We start from the raw sequence: 18,406 nt of genomic DNA, 5'->3' as shown, positions 1-18,406 counted from the left end.
TTACGCCTTGCTGATATGGTTGCTGAATAGCATTCTGATTATTGCTCCAGCTGAAATTTGGATGATTTCAGTTGTTAGGATGATAAGTAGCTGGTACAGGCTGCTGCGGTCGCTGATAATTGTTCCCATACTGAACAGATTCATTAACAAGAGAACACTGATCCGTAGCATGAGAACCTGCACAAAGCTCACAGACCATAGCTATCTGATTGACTCCATAGCTGGCTAGAGAATCGACCTTCATAGATAGCGCTTGGAGCTGCGCTGCAATAGCTGTAGCTGCATCAACTTCCAGAATACCTGCTACCTTCCCAGGCATCATCCTTTGAGTTGGGGTTTAATGCTCATTTGCATCCATACTCTCAATAAGATTATAAGCCTCAGTATAGCTTTTGGCCCACAAGGCGCCTCCAGCTGCTGTATCAAGCATGGGCCGAGATTGGGCCCCCAAACCATTATAGAAACCAGTGAACACCATCCAATCAGGCATACCATGATGTGGACACTTTCTCAACATCTCCTTGTAGCGCTCCCAAGCTTCGCACATGGATTCTGTAGGTTGATGTACAAACTGAGTAAGAGCACTCCTCATAGCCGCAGTCTTCACCATTGGATAGAACTTCACCAGAAACTTCTGCGCAAGATCTTGCCAAGTAGTGATGGACCCAGCTGGTTCAGAATATAACCAGTCCTTAGCTTTATCCCTTAGTGAGAATGGGAAAAGCCTCAGCTTGATAGCCTCATCAGTCACACCATTATATTTGAAAGTACTACAGATCTCGACAAAATTCCTGATGTGCATGTTGGGATCTTCAGTAGCATCACCTCCAAAAGAAACAGAATTCCGCACCATCTGAATAGTGTACGACTTGATTTCAAAAGTGTTAGCCTGAATAGCCGGATGAAGGATGCTTGACTGAATGTCATCAATTTTAGGCCGAGAAAAGTCCATAAGAGCTGGATCTGCCGGAACTATACGATCACCCATGATTACTGGTTCTTTCTGCTCACTTTCTGTATCCGAATCTTCAAAATCTATCTTCTCCGGAATACCAAGAACTTCGTCTGTCTCCTCAGCCGTATCTAAAGTCCTCTTACGAGTACAAGAACGTGTTTGCATAAACGCTCGCTAAGGTACCTGAAACATAACCGGAAACGATAAGTAACAAGTCTTAATCAATGAGTCCTAATGACCACTGATGGTAAGTACATAAACTAAACAAATACGCCGAGTCCCTGGCAGCGGCGCCAAAAACTTGTTAGGAGGAAAACACGCGCTAATAATACACGCAAGTATACGCGTTCGTAAGTAATATAGAATACTTTCAAGTTCGTTCCCATAGAGACTCAGACTAATTATGTTCAATTAACACTTACTCGCCAATGTATAATTACTTCTCATTGTCAAGACAATAACGCTTAGATTTGATTAACTAATTATTAACTATAATTAACTATGAGAATTAAGCACTTAATTGACACTTGATTTAATAATATTAAACACACATGAGATCACAACTTCATTACTACTTCCTTCAATAGTTATTATTATTACCCTTAGCATGTAACGGTGATGACATTAATCGAACAACACGAAACTGATAAAAGCCAACTTTCATTATACTAATACCATTCTACCAAACATCCACAATTAAGATAGAAGTTGAATATGCATCAATTATGTTGAGACCCTACATGTCTACAGAATTTGACAACATAATGATTTAAGCACAAGTTAATCCTTATGATTACACAGGGCAAGTAAAATGGTTAGAGTTACCCACTAATCATGCATATACATACATGAAACTATGCTAGCATGGCAAGTTCTAAACCTCAAGATCCACTGTTGCTTCACAAGAGATTAACAACCAATCTTATATGTTCGCGACGCACATAAGACGAATAAGCATAAACAATACTAGATATCATGCAATCATCACACACTAAGGTATTAACAACTAACTAAAGAATTCCATAGTAAATCAGTTACGACCCCATAATCACGATTAGCCCATGATTAAACTCATCGTCATCATGGGTTCATATGAAAACATGATAATAACACACGAGAATAATTAAATAAACTACTTATATTAAACCAGAGTACGACACAAGAGTAAATAGGTTCAAAGTAAAGAAAACTAGCATCCACTGTTATAACGAAATAAAGAATCATAAGAAACTATGCTTCCTCTCCATTGCGATGTGCTAAAAATGTCTTCTTCCTTATCTCCTTGCTCCTCGATTGATACTATAATTCAACACACTTGAAATGTCTCTGAAAACTACTTATATAGGAGTCCCACAAAACCCAGCTATCTCAGAAGTCGGAAGCTCAACATAATTAGGAGTCTAAAAATAATTATTTTAATTTACATCCCTGAGCGGCCGCTCAGCAAACCTGAGCGGGCGCTCAGACCCCTTCTGGAAAATACTCTGTTTTTGCTCCCGTGCTTTGCTGCATTCTACTCCTAACTTCCCACTTGCAATGCCAAACACATGCCACGGCTTATTCTTGATGATATCTCTCCACAAACGCAAGTAATACCCTGAAATGCACAAACACTAGAAAAATGCATCAAATACACAAAATACTTGATTTCAAGACATCAATTTAAGCTATTATAAGACGTTCTAAGTGGTATAAAATGCCACTTATCAATGCATCCCAGGAGTCAAGAATTTCAATTGCAAAAGAATCAGGATTTGTTTATCCCGACCCAGCGCGACCGCGCGTGTCACCAGCGCGGGCGTGTTGACTTTCTATACTTCCGGCACGGCCGCGGGCGCGCCTGCCTTCTGCCAAAACTTTATTTTTTCATCTTCTTTATTCCTTGCAGCTTCGAGCCAATCTTCCAAGCTTTTATTCAAGCACATCCTAAACACACATAACAGCATCAAAACAATGCTAATTCACCTGATTCACGAAGTAAAGCCTGAAATGCAAAAACACTTGAAAACACGTTAAAACACAAATAACTTGAGTACAAATACACCAACTCAAACTTATTAGAGCATAAATAAGTGTCATAAATGCCACTTAACACACCTCCAAACTTGAATCGATGCTTGTCCTCAAGCATAAACAGGCTCAAAGAACAAGAAATAAAAATGCATGAATGCAACTAATATGAATGCAACGATCCCCAAAGAATAACTAAACCAATAAACTAGCCATACCTCAACAAATGCAATTATTCGCATAAAGATCTGTCAAATCTCACAAATCAATCTACACACCAGAGACGTGCGTGTGTGCAAATGCTTACAGATATACTATTGCAACTAGATCGACAATCATAACTCACTACTTATCAAAACAATCACAAGTTTATAAACAGAATAAAAGCTAGACTCAAAATAACTTATAACACTTCAATTCTTATATCGGAGTTAATCATGGATTCATGCTTTTATTCATACAAAACAAAACACATATGCTTATTTGATCGTGCAATGAGTGAGGTCCACAAAAGACTTATACAATAGTACCCATGTATCGAGCGTTAGTTTAGCGGATCCCGGACTATAGAAGCCTTATGTCACTAGGCACAAAGTTCCCAAAGAACTTAATAACTCGAGTACTAAAGAGCCCAGTCGTGATCAATTATACATAACACTTATTCTTTTTTTTTCTCAATTTCTGAATGAGTGCATTTCGCTCCATCTCATTCAACCCTAGACTACTCATAAAAATATGAGCCGGCTACTAGCGATTTGACACCTAGCCACACAACTAGCAATGAAATCCAATTCTCTAATTTCTAAATATCCATGTCTTTTATTATTAAGAGAATACCCTAAATTCTAAATATAAACAAGCAATTAAACCTCGACAGACCAACAAATCATGATTATGATCTAGCACTGTAGCAACCTATAAGACTTAGTAAAATACAAATGTCTTTAGCATGCAAATCAATCCAATAAGACTCAATATTACTAAATATGACATCACTACACTAGCATCAATATCACCAATTAATCGGAAAAATTATCTAAGGGAATCATAATATAATGCAAATGCATGAAACAATATGAACAAACTATCACAAAACTACCAAAATAAAAAAAACATGGCAAAATATATGCAAAATATATGCAACTATATGAACTAAACTATTATGAACATGAAAACTATATGAGACTCACACAAACATATTCCTTAAACTACTACACCCAAACTTACAATATTCACTGTCCTCAGTGAAAACAATAGTAAGGAATCAGGCATACCTACTCAAGATCAGAATCATCACCCTCAACGAGTGGAGTGTCAAGTGTTTCTGGAGGTGGATACACGGAATCTTCACCAAAAACTGGCGACTGGATGTCAACTTCAGTGGCCCTAAATGCAATCCCAAGTGCCTGGGTGAGATCGTGTGCAAACCGATTGTGGATGTCGTGCATCACATCCATCCTCCTCGCAAGATGCCTATACTACATCAAACTCAAACCAGCTCCCATATCTGATCCTGCTGCCTCCTCTTACTGCTGTTGCTACCGCGATGGACACGCCTCCTCTCCATACTGAGCTCTCTAAGCTACTCGGCTTGCCTGCTGCGTACCACCAGCATACATCTGATCACGGGGCACACCTCCTGGAAGATGATCAAATGTGTAACCAAGCCCCTTAGGATCGGGCTTTCCTCCTCCCCACTCTTGCATGTTGTGCAGCGTAGAACTGTCAATAGGAGCACTGGGAATCTGAAGCTGCTCATGTGTGGTCCAATGAACACCAACTGCTACGCACAACTTCGTCACAATGGACGCATACGGAATCGCCCCAGTAGTACCTCCTCTCAAAAACCTCAGGAGCCCCTGATATATCACCATCCCCAAATCAATGTAATCACCCTGCAGAATACCCCAAAGCAGACGAGCACGCTCCACCTTCATCTCATGCACATGCGAAGATGGCATTATGTTAGCACAAATAAATAAGTTCCAAGCCCGTGCATACCTGTTCATGCATGAGGCAGGAAACGTGGAGTAATCAGTAGTGCCCCTCTTGAACTTCCAATGAGTCTCAGGAACACAGAGAGTAGCAAAGATCAGATCTAAGTCGAAGTCTTCAGGAGTCTTATCATTCCAAATGTCCTGGCCCACCTTCCTCGCAGGCTGCTCAATCACTATTTTGATAGCCTCAGCACTATACTCGACAGTCATCCCCCTCAACACCGTAAAACCATTCTTCTCCGCCTTGGCATTGGCATAGAACTCCCGCATAACACTCATGGGCACAGCAGCAGGAGCCTCACAAAAAGGAACCCAGCCCATCTCCAAAATCATCTCCAACAGCCTACCATCTTTTCCTTAGCAATAGGCTTCGAGAGAAGCCTCGAGAGAAGCCTCGTGTACTCCTCCTCATCCTCCGGAGTAGAGAACCTGGGCCTCATACCAGTCACAGTAGAAGAATCGATGGCGTTGCTTCCAACTTGAGTTCTTTGCCTTTTGGGTGCCATCGAGATTGAATCGAGAGACTAAAAACTGAAGTGTTTAGAGAGAATATGTGTTTGAGAGTTTGTGAATTGGTGGAGAAGTTGTGTATAAGTGTATGTATTTATAGGTGGAGGGGTGTGAATTTGATAAGGAATAGAAGTGGGATTGGTTATGGGAATCATGGGAATAATGGAATTGATTAGGAGAGGGAATTATGGGATGTGGAAGAGTAAAAATCGGGTTAGAATTGATTTTGGAATTAAAATCCTGATTTTCTCTAATAAACTGATGTTTTTTTATTTTTTTCTGAACAGGGACTCGGCGCTGGCGCGTGCTAAGATAGCGCGGGCGTGCTCACATTCTGAAAAACCGGCTCGGCCGCGTGCTGGGACAGTGCAGGTGCCCTGGGACAGCGCGGGCACGCTTGGTTACTGGAAAAACGGCGCGGCCGCACGCTTGGCCAGCGCGGGCGCACCTAGCTTCTGTACTTGGCCCCGAATTTTTTTAATTTTCTGATTTTTTTGTGTTTTTCTCTTTTCTTCTTACTTCCTTTGCCTAATAATATACAACATACTTTGGTTGCCTCCCAAGAAGCGCTTCTTTTATATCGCTAGCTCGACGTAGAATCTCGAGATCAAGTGGACTATAAAACGGCACTAACCACCTCGCGGGTTGCCGTATTACCATAATAATGCTTCAATCTCTGACCATTTACCTTAAACGCTTGGCCCAGATCATTCTCAAAAATTTCCACCGCTCCATGTGGAAACACAGTTTTGATTATGAAGGGCCCTGACCATCTTGACTTCAACTTTCCAGGAAAAAGACGGAGACGAGAGTTGAATAAAAGAACTTGTTGCCCTTGCACAAATTTCTTGAGCACTAGACCCCGATCGTGCCACCGCTTGACTTTCTCCTTGTACATTTTATTGTTCTCGTAAGATTGAAGTCGAAATTCGTCAAGTTCATTCAATTGAAACATCCTTTTCTTTCCAGCTACATCCAAGTCCAGATTCAAATTCTTCAAAGCCCAATAAGCTTTATGCTCGAGCTCCACCGACAAATGACACCCCTTACCATAAACCAACTGAAACGGCGACATTCCCAATAGAGTTTTATATGCTGTTCTATACGCCCAAACAGCTTCATCAAGCTTCAAAGACCAATCCATCCTTGATGGACATACCACATTCTCTAAAATTCGCTTTATCTCTCTGTTAGATACTTCAGCTTGACCATTTGTCTGAGGATGATAAGACGTGGCAATGCGATGATTCACATTATACCTTTTCATCATGGCAGTGAACTTGCAGTTGCAAAAATATGACCCCTCATCACTAATTATAACTCTTGGAGTCCCAAACCTTGTGAATATCTGCTTGTAAAGAAAATTAAGCACGACTTTCACATCGTTCATTGGAAATACTTTAACTTCAACCCATTTTGATACGTAATCAACTGAAAACAAGATATACTGATTATTGCAAGATGAGACAAATGGCCCCATGAAGTCAATTCTCCAAACATCAAAGACCTCAACCTCGAGAAGCACATTAAGAGGCATCTCCTCCTTTTTAGTCATATTACCCACACGTTGACATCGATCACATTTCAAAAGGAACTGATGTGCATCTTTAAACAATGTTGGCCAAAAGAAACCTGCTTGAAGAACACGTGCTACTGTATTTTCTCCACCATAATGTCCTCCATAAGCCGTTGAGTGGCAATCTCGCAAGATCCCCCCCCCCCGTTTCGCTGTAAGGAATACATATCCTGATGATTTGGTCAGCTCCCTGGCAAAAAAGAAACGGCTCATCCCATATATACCACTTCACTTCATGTAGAAACTTCTTCCTTTGAACATAAGATAAGTCGGGAGGCATGATGTTACTCACAAGGTAGTTCATAATGTCTGCAAACCAAGGCTCTTCTTCTTGCACTCCAAACAGCTGCTCATCAGGAAAAGACTCATTTATCAATGTCATATCCAATGAAGTAGCATTAGGATTCTCTAAACGTGAGAGATGATCAACAACTTGATTTTCAGTTCCTTTTTTGTCCTTGATCTCTAGTTCAAATTCTTGGAGCAAAAGAATCCATCGAATCAATCTAGGCTTCGAGTCCTTCTTCGAGACGAGATATCGACTTGCAGCGTGATCAGTGAACACTGTCACCTTAGTCCCAAGTAGATAAGATCAAAATTTCTCCAAACCGTAGACAATAGCCAAAAGTTCTTTTTCCGTAGTAGTATAATTCAATTGAGCACCATTGAGGGTCTTACTAGCATAGTAGACCACATGAAATATGTTGTTCTTCCTCTGCCCAAGATTTGCTCCAACTGCATAATCACTTGCATCACACATCATCTGAAAAGGTTTATTCCAATCAGGTGCAGTTTTGATCGGTGCCGAGATTAGACTCTTCTTCAATGTTTCAAACGCTGCAAGGCACTCGTCATCAAAATTAAAAGGTACATCTTCCTCTAGTATACTGCATAATGGCTTCGAAATTTTTGAGAAGTCTTTGATGAAACGCCTGGAGAAACCCGCGTGACCAAGAAAATTGTGAATTCCCTTGACAGAGATGGGTGGTGGAAGATTCTCAATGACCCCCACCTTGGCCTTATCAACCTCAAGACCGTTACTAGAAACCTTGTGCCCAAGAATTATGCCTTGACGTACCATGAAGTGACATTTCTCCCAATTTAGAACCAGATTGGTCTCAACGTACCTTTTGAAGACGTGTCCAAGATTTTGCAAGTATTCATCAAAAGAATCACCAAAGACTGAGAAGTCATCCATGAACACTTCCACATTCTGGCCAATCATGTCAGAAAAGATGGCCATCATACATCGCTGAAACATGGATGGTGCTCCACACAGACCGAAAGAAACTCGTCTAAAGGAGAATGTACCGAATGGACAAGTGAAGGTAGTTTTCTCCTGATCTTCTAGAGCGATACAAATCTGATTATAACCCGAATACCCATCCAGAAGACAATAGTACTTATGACCAGCCAACCTGTCAAGCATCTGACCAATGAAGGGTAAGGGAAATTGATCCTTCCTAGTGGCCTTGTTTAGCTTCCTGTAGTCCATACAGACTCTCCACCCCGTGACTGTCCGTGTAGGAATAAGCTCATTCTTCTCATTTTGCTACCACAATAATACCACCTTTCTTTGGTACACATTGAATCGGGCTTACCCATAAACTGTCAGAGATAAGATAAATGATCCCTGCATCTAGCCACTTTAGAATTTCCTTTTTCACTACTTCCTTCATGATTGGATTAAGTCTTCTTTGCTGCTCGACTGTAGGTTTGCTGTCTTCTTCTAGCAGAATTTTATGCATGCAGTAAGAAGGGCTGATTCCCTTGATATCTGCTATAGTCCATCCAATTGCCGATTTGAAATCTCTCAGAATTCTCAAAAGTTTTTCCTCATCGCTACCTGAAAGGTCAGATGCAATAATAACAGGTAGGGTAGATGCATCACCTAAAAAATCATACCTCAAATGTTCAGGTAAAGGCTTAAGCTCAAGAGTGGGAACTTCCTCAATAGAAGGCTTGAGGCGTTTAGGAAGCCTTGCTCAATTCTTCCACTCTAAGAGATTCAAAAGGCATATCGATCTTCCTTTTCCAGGGAGAATCATTCAAATACTGCAGTTTCTCATCACCTTCGTCATCTTCACTGTCTGAATTTCCCAACAAGGCTTTTTCTAAGGCATCAAACCTTAGCATTTGATCAAGTTTGGATGTGATCATGGACTCGACCAACTCGAGTTTTAAGCACTCATCATTATTAGTAGAAAATTTTATAGCATTGAACATATTGAAAGTCACATCCTGATCCAACACTCATATTGTAAGCTCACCCTTCTGTACATCAATCAAGGTTCGACCAGTTGCCAAAAAAGGCCTTCCCAAGATTATGGGAATCTTCTTATCCTCCTCGAAATCAAGAATGATAAAATTAGCAGGGAAGATGAGTTTATCCACCTTGACCAAGAAATCCTCCACAATACCTCTCGGATATGTAATAGAACGGTCGGCCAACTGCAAGGTCATGTAAGTTGGTTTGGGATCAGGCAAGTCCAGCTGTTTAAAAATTTACAAAGGCATCAGATTGATGCTAGCTCCCAAGTCACACAAGCATCTGTCGAAAGATACTTTTCCAATAGTACATGGAATAGTGAAGCTTCCTGGATCTTTAAGCTTCGGAGGCAACTTCTGCTGCAGCACAGCACTGCATTCCTCCGTGAGAGGGACAATCTCTAGATCATCTAGCTTCACCTTCTGAGAGAGAATTCCTTTCATAAATTTTGCATAACTAGCATCTGTTCGAGAGCCTTAGCGAAAGGTATATTCATATGAAGTTTTTTGAACACCTCCAGAAACTTCTTGAATTGCATATCCAACTTTTTCTTCTGTAGTCTCTTGGGAAAAGGCGGTGGAGAATAGATCTGTTTCTCCCCTGTATTACCCTCAGGAGGAGTGTGCTCAATAGTAGTCTTCCTTGGTTCCACTTCTTCATCATGCTGCTCTACTTTTTTCTCAGCTCCAGCTTTTTTAGTCAACTCTTGAGTTTGTTCGGGATTAGCAACCTTTCCAGACCTCAAAGTGATTGCCTTTACCTGCTCCTTAGCTTCCTTCTTTCCTGGAACCTCAGTATCACTTGGCAATGTACCAGGTTGACGATTTAGTAAGGCATTGGCAATTTGCCCAATTTGATTTTCCAAGGTCTTGATAGAAACAGCTTGAATCTTGCACATGATCTTCAACTCCTCTAATTCAGATTTTTCATTAACTTGTTGCAGCTGGAGTTATTATTTTGGTGCATACTGCGGTTGCTGAAAACCAGGGGGTTGTACTGCTTAGCTGGATACTGATGATAAGGCTGTTGAACCGCATTCTAAGCATTGCTCCAACTGAAATTAGGATGATTGCGGTTATTTGGATGATAGGTGGCTGGCACAGGTTGCTGCGATCACTGGAAGTTGCTCACGAACTGAGCTAATTCATTAGAAATTGTGCACTGATCAGTCTCATGGGCACTAGCACAAAGCTCACATACACTAGAGATTTGATTAACTCCATAATTAGCCAAAGTGTCCACCTTCATTGTCAAAGCCTTAAGTTGGGCAGATATAGCAATTGCTGCATCCAACTCCAGAATTCCTGCAACTTTTCCCTGAGTCAGTCTCTGGGAAGGATTCTGGTACTCATTAGCGCCATCAATTCAATAAGTTCATAAGCTTCATCGTAGCTCTTAGGCCACAAGGCTCCTCCTGATGCTGCATGAAGCATGTGCCTAGAAGTAGCACCCAATCCATTATAGAAATAGTTGGTAATCATCCAATCAAGCATGCCATGGCATGGGCACTTCCTTAGCATCTCCTTATATCGATCCCAAGCCTCACACAGAGATTCTCCAGTTTGCTGCGCGAACTGGGTAAGAGCATTCCTGATTGTTGCAGTCTTCGCCATGGGAAAAAATTTAGTGAGAAACTTTTGAGCAAGATCTTCCAAAGTTGTGATAGACCCTGCCGGTAGAGAGTATAACCAGCACTTAGCTTTGTCCCTCAAAGAGAATGGGAAGAGTCGCAGCTTGATAGCATCTTCAGTCACACCATTGAACTTGAAAGTGTTGCAAATCTTGATGAAATCCCTGATGTGCATGTTGGGGTCTTCAATAGGAGAACCCCCAAATTGAATTGAGTTCTGTATAATCTGGATCGTGCTTGACTTGATCTCCAAAGTGTTAGCCGTGATGGCTGGTCTAATGATGCTAGACTGAATGTCATTAATCTTAGACTTATAATAGTCCATCTAGCCTTTGGATTTTCTGCTTGATCACCCATAGCTACTACAATTGGCTTTTCAACTTTCTCTTCTTCTTCTACCTTCTTTTCTTCCTCAAAAACTTCCCTACGAACTACCACAAGTTCTTCCTCGGCTTTATCCAGTGTTCTCTTACGAGTACGCAAATGCGTATGCATACACCCTCGCTAGATCATCTGAAATAAAACAAGGAAATAAATAAGTAACAATGTACGAGTTAATGAACTTTAATGACCACCGATGGAAAACACATAAACGAGTAATTAACACTAAAGTCCCCGGCAGTGGCGCCAAAAACTTGTTAGTCGCTAAAATACGAGATAATATTCACGCAAGTATACGCGTTCGCAAGTGGTATAAGATATAAATCAGATTCAATCCCACAGAGACTGTATTGGTTAACTATCTAAATTACGCACCTAAGCAACAATGTATGGTTATTATTCAATGCCAAGACTTTAACATAGTGAGAATGTTTATAACTAAGAATTACGCTAATTATTATAACTACGAGAATAAGATAGACTGAGTTAATATATATGACAGATATGGGATTCTAACTTCATTAATTACTTCATTCAGTAGCCTTATTATTCTCCACTTTAGCATACAATGGTGATGACACTAATCAAACAACACGAAACTGATAAACGCCAACTTTCGTTGCACGAGTACCATTATCCAGAAAAAAGATAAAAGCTAAATAGGCACCAATTATATTGAGACCCTATATGTCTATAGAATTTGACAACATATCGGTTTAAGCACAAGTTATCAATCTTGATTACATAGGGCAAGTAAGATGGTTAAAATTAACTACGAATCATGCATAACAAATACATGAACCTATGTTAGCATGGCAAGTTCTAAATCCTTAAATTCACTTTCGCTTCATTAAGAATTAACACGCTATCTTATAAGTTCGCGACGCTCATAAGACGAATACGCACAACCAATACTAGGATATCATACAATCACCACATAATAAGGCATCAAACAATTTAACTAAAGAAATCCATAAATAAATCCGCTAGAACCCCACGATAATGATTAGCCCATAATCGAACTCATCGTCAACATGGGTTCCAATGAAAACATGATATAGCAAACATAGTCTTTATACGAATAAATAAAACAAAGTACACACAAGAATATAGGTTCAGCAAAACAAGAAACAAGCATCCAAATTACAACTAAAAAAAAGATTTACAAGAATAAACTAGATCGTCTTCGCCTTTGTTGAATTGTGCCAAAAAGGCCTCTTGTCGTCTTCTCCCTCCTTGATGTCTTAAAAACTCTGAATCTCTAAATATATCTTGAAAAACGACCTAAGTTATGTTTATATAGCAGTCCATGCATCCCAGGAGTCCAGAATTCGAATTGAAAAAGAATCAGGATTTGTTTATCCCGACCCAGCGCGGCCGCGCCCTTCACCAGCGTGGGCGTGCTGACTTTCTGTACTCCCGGCGCGGCCGCGCGCAACACCTGCGCGGGTGCGCCTGCATTCTACCAAAACTTTATTTTTTCGTCTTCTTTATTCCTTGCAGCTTCGAGCCAATCTTCCAAGATTTTATTCCAGCACATACTAAACACCACATTAGCATCAAAATAATGCTAATTCACCTGATTCACGAAGTAAAGCCTGAAATGCAAAAACACTTGAAGACACGTTAAAACACAAATAACTTGAGTACTAATACAACAACTCAAAGCTTATTAGAGCATAAATAAGTGTAATAAATGCCACTTAATACCACATACTTACGTAGAGTTCCATAGAGCCACCCCTCTTGCACAATCAGTTATTGAGATGCTTCGTGAGGAGTTGAGACGCATTCCGCCAGTGTTTTGATGTATGAAAGATGGATAAATTGTTTTATTATATGTGACATATGTAGATACAGGCAGCTATAGTATAGAGAGACCAGATATGTATGTGTGTATTCAGTTTTGACATGTATCAACAGTAGTTATGATAGACCTGAGGTTAGACTTTTGTATCAAGCATTAACACCTGAGGCTGGTGTCAGTTATATATAAAATAAACCTTTTTCAACTTTTTCCTTTTATTTATTTAAAGTTCAGTTTTTACAGCATTTATATTTACTTTACTGCATTACAGTTTTTCCATATCTTAAATTCTGTTTAATTTAAAAATAATGTTGAATAATTTATTTATTTAAAATTTTAAAATTGTTTCAAATGACTGGCTTAAAGTCTAAACTATTTAAATTCTTGTTTTAATACCAGTCAAATTGTTTCTTTATCCATTATCAATTGTTTAATGAATTATTAAATGGACTATTTATTTTATTATCAGAAAATGGCACCAAAAAGAAATACCAGAACTGAAACCTCTAACAATAATTCTGAGGGACAGAATAATGATACCAAGAACCAAATGTTCCATCTGATGCAACAACAAGAACAACAACAAAAATTTCAGCAACAAATGTTACAATAGCCAAATCATCATGAACCTCAGATACCACCAGTTGTGCCTGTTGTTACTTTTAAGCATTTTCAGTCAGTTAAGCCTCCAGAGATCCTACTAAGGCTAGGGCTTGGTTAAAAGAAATGGAGAAAGCGTTTGCGCTTGAGAAAGTTGAAGAGGATCAGAAGACTGATTTTGCTAGCTATTTCCTGAAAGGAGAAGCAAATTATTGGTGGGAATCCAAGAAATATTTAGAAGGAGAAGGTACCGTAACTTGGGATAGGTTCACTGAGTTATTTATGGAAAAGTATTTTTCTCGCTATATGAAGAACCAGATGGAAATGAAGTTCTTAGAATTGAAGCAGGGGAATATGTCAGTAACTGTGTTAAGTCTCAATGATACTATAGAAGAGGGTTGAATATAGTATCTACAATCAATTCGATTATGAACACAAGTATGTAACAGAAAACAAGTTTATTTAATATATCAAACTCTGTTACAGTAGGTTAATCTACTCTCTCAGTGATGTATGATATCACTAAGAGTTGTTAGGGTTATAATAAATAATATTCTTGAGAATGATAATACTTATAGTGTAAACCCTAATCTATGTTTATATAATACGCAATTATAAGATTTTTTCTAATTGATATGAAATATATCTCTTCCTAAAATATATCAATCATATATTATCTATTGCGGTCCTATAGTTGTCTAATTCTTCATGCATATCTTTACTTGTTTAATCCAGATCTTCTCCTATAAATCAGCCGCTTTTCATCCCTGAAGTGTATTCGCACTTAAGTCCTGATATAAGTTATGACACCTTAAGTTCTGATAACTTCCTGTCTTCAGTAAGTTCTAATTTCCAGTTAAGTTCTGATATTCTGATATTAAGTTCTGAAACTAAACAAATCAAATTAGACATGACATCACAAATATATCTAACAATCTCCCCCAACTTGTAAATTAAGAAAAATACACAAGTTAATAGATTTGATGATGTCAAAAACATTTAAGTACAAATGCAATGAGATATTATTCAAAACCACTAAATACAACTTACAATACATGTAGCGTTAACAATATCACTTGATCAATCTGAATCCAAAGTGATTTATTGTAAAGTCTGTTACCAGCTTATCCTCAGCATTTCTCATAACTTCAACTAACTGTGCTTTGACTTGCATCAGTTCTTCATCTTCATTATTACCAATCTGATAAATGGTTGCTCTGAGTGCATGAATTGATGTTCTTTCAAGTCCATCTCCTAGTCTGATAACTCTGGGATGTGAAGAGTCTTCATTGTAGCATAAACATCTTCCTTTCAGAATTACTTCTACCTTAGCAGAATTCTTCCTCATAAGAATTTCTCTTCCATCATCCTCAGTGATTTTTGGAATGTATTCAGAAGCTTTTGACCCAGATATTCTGAGAAGATCTCTTATAGCCTTCAAAATGTAATCTGACCACCTTCTTGTAACATCAGATTTTACTTCCAGAAGGTAGTGAATATGTTGAAGCTCTTTGACAGACTTCTTTAGCACATCAGAATCTGCTAGTCTGTAAGTTCTTCCATCATTGAGAAACATGATCAATTTTTCTTTAACTTCTGATTCATCATGAGTATCCATGATAATTTGAGGAGACAACACTTTGTCAATGTGCTTTTGTTTGATTTCTTCATATCGTTTGTCTGTCAAAATGAAAGGATCTTTGAGAGTAACTTCTACTCCTGTTTGTATCTTTTCTTTGTCAGGACCTAATCTAGACTTGTCTCTAGCTTGCTCGGCTTTTAACCCAAATGTTGTAAGTTGATTCAAGATTAGATTGGTCTTAGGTTCCACTGGAGTAGCTTTGTTTCATAGCAGCTTCTTTTTATCAGCAATTATCATCTTGCCCAAATCAACTTGAGCTCTGTCAAAGGTTGATGTCTTGATGACTTGTTCAGGATTTGCAGATTCTTCTGTAGCTTGCTGTTCTGAAATTTTCTTTAGGATTTGTCAAGTTCTGAACTTCTTCATTCTGAACAACTTGAGCTATGTCAGAGGTTGTCTTAGATTTTTCTGTCACCTTTCTTCTTTTCAGAGTTTCAACAGTTTCATCTTCTACAGCAGCATCATCAAATACTTGAACCATCTTGCACACAGGATCCATCAGAATTTGAGGAATCTTCATTTTCTGCTTCTTGACTGTCTCCCCAACTTTTCCTTTTCCCTTGTCTTTGGGATCAGTAATAGTTTGAGATATAGTACTTGATCTAGGAATCTCTGTGGCAGATCTTTATTTTACCACAATCCCCTTTTCTTTTGGCCTTGGTGGCTTTTTAGCATCAGAAGCTTTTTACTTTGGTTTGCTCTTTTCAGCAGCAAATTTAGCTTCTTCTTCTCTTAATTACTCTAAATCTACTCCTGGATTATCCTTAAGGAATAGTCTCTTGGCCAATTCTTCATCAATAGTTTAAATTTTAGGATCCTTGTAAAAGAATGTTGCTTTCTTTCCCTTGAATTTCAGAGTCTGCAAAAACTTCTGTGAATCTTGGCTTCCAGCTTGAATCATTACATCAGAAGTAGTTGTCAGAACTTGATCATCAGAATTTATGATCAACAAAGGAACATCCTGATTTGTAGGCTTCTTTCCTTTCTTATTCCTCCTTTGAGTAAAACCAGACAATCTATGATGAGAACCTATCTGTTGAGAAGGAATCCTGTTCAATTGCTCTCCTTGACTGTGACCTCTACTCTTATCAGAGTTTCACTGGTCATCACCATGATCATCCTTTTTCTTCAGTGTCTTGATTGGTGAGCATGTGGACTTAACTACCTTCTCCCCCTTTTTGGCATCATCTGTCATGAAAAGAGAAAGAAAGAGTTCCACTGAAGATTGGATCTCATTTAATTGAGTCTGTTAGGCAGCTTGATTTTATAAGACCTCATCCAGTTGGTCCTGCTGCTTTTCTTGAACAAGCTCAATAGCCTCCATTTTTTCTTGAAGTGGTCTAATAAACCTCTTCTTGTCTAGTTTGATCACCATGTCTAGCTTATCAGTTGTTTCCTGAAGTTTATCAACCTTTGCATGAGTCTTGGAGTGTAGACCTTGAAGAGTTTTAGTACTAAGAGCAGTGACTTTAAGTTGTGTTTTGAAGTCATAATTTGTTAGCAACTCATCAGCTTTTGCAACATGATCTGTCAAAACAGTTGAGTTGGGAATGAAGTCAGGTTCATTCCACTTCTTTGTCCATTCAACTCCTCTGTGAGTGTCCTCCCAAGGAACATGAGCATCTTCTTCAACAAATTTAAGCAGTGCCTCCTTGCCAAGAATCGGAGCATTGACTGGAGCACTTGCTGGAGCATTGACTGGATCACTTGATAGAGGTCTGTCTCCAGAATTTGATAAAGTCTCATCATCTTCTGATAACACCAGCGTGTGTGTAACTGAAGGAGATTCTAGAGCTTCTGTTTCCAAATTATGATCTTCAGGTTCTAAATCCAGAATTGGTGTAGTAGGAATTTCAGCATTTAGTATTAGAGAAACAGGTGGAGTTGCCTCTTTTGCTGGTGGTTCTTCCAGATACAAAACAGTTGGAATATTCAACATGTGAATATCAATTTCAGGACTTAACCCTGAATCTCCAACTGAGATAGTTTCTTTGAATGGAGAGATAGGAGGTGTGATCACTGTGTCTTGAACAGTGTCTTCAGGTTGAGGTGGAGCTGTCAAAGCTTCAATGACTATTGGTTCTGATGAGATCAGAGATTCCTGATCCCCTTCCTCAGCATCTTCAGCATCCTCAAATTGAATTTGTGCAATATGCACACCTGCTCTAGTCTTCCTTGATCTTCTAGATGGTGGAATGATATGATCTATATCAGAATTCAAAGTTCTTTTCCTTTTCAAAATCCCAGAACCCTCAGCTTCATTATGTTTCTGAGGAGTTACTTCTTCGGCTTCTAATGCCACAGGTTTTGATACAGGAACCTAGACTTGTTCTTCTTCATCATATTCATCTCTCAGAACCATCCTTCTTTTTCTCCTTGGTGGAGATTTAGGCACAGAGATAGTTCTTTTAGTTTTGGGCCTAGAGGATGTGTCAGATTTTACAACTGGCACCTTTTGAGAAGTACCAGAGGTTGGTTTGGTTTTGGATTTGAGAGGTGAGGTTCTGATAGTAGGTGCTGATGGTTGTGGTTGAGAGGATTGTGTTGGTTGATAGTAGGTTCTAATAGTAGGCTGTGGTTGAGTATTGGAAGGATGGGTTGGTGGAGGTTGAGAAGTAGTAGGGTGTGTAGGTGAAACATCAGGATATATGGTTTTGTATGTGTGAGGATCAGAATTTACTAAGAATTGTTTGACAGTTTGGGGAATTTGGAGGGGTCTTAGTATTTCCTTCTTATTGTCAGCAGATAATAAGTCTGTGAAAGCCCTTTTGTGAAGTTTAAAGGGTTCAATTAACTCACTAAAGTTTTGAGGTGCATCAGAACAACATAAACTATATATAAGCTAACAAAATCTAGCAAAATATACTATGTTGCTATCCTCTTTCATCCTATCACCTATAAAACCCAAAATAGCAATAGCATAATCAAAATGAGTTTGATTAAAAAGTGTATACCCTATTTGCTGACTCATGATTGGAATAACATCAAAATTTGAGCATTTGTTAGCAAAGGCTTTGGTAATACAATCG

At 39.0% G+C, this 18,406-nt stretch overlaps 2 non-coding genes across 2 annotated transcripts; both read left to right on the top strand.

Moving 5' to 3' along the window:
- The first annotated feature begins 488 nt into the window (after positions 1 to 488).
- LOC141700728 (small nucleolar RNA R71) lies at positions 489 to 595 on the top strand. Its single transcript, XR_012566474.1, has one exon. It is a non-coding gene; the product is annotated as a small nucleolar RNA R71 (small nucleolar RNA).
- Positions 596 to 10,808: 10,213 nt separating this feature from the next.
- Positions 10,809 to 10,915, top strand: LOC141700727 (small nucleolar RNA R71). The gene has a single exon (XR_012566473.1). It is a non-coding gene; the product is annotated as a small nucleolar RNA R71 (small nucleolar RNA).
- The last annotated feature ends 7,491 nt before the right edge of the window (positions 10,916 to 18,406 follow it).

This window comes from Apium graveolens, unplaced genomic scaffold (assembly GCF_009905375.1).
Source record: "Apium graveolens cultivar Ventura unplaced genomic scaffold, ASM990537v1 ctg2818, whole genome shotgun sequence".
NCBI classification, from domain to species: Eukaryota; Viridiplantae; Streptophyta; class Magnoliopsida; order Apiales; family Apiaceae; genus Apium; species Apium graveolens.
This window is presented reverse-complemented; position numbering and strand designations above follow the sequence as displayed.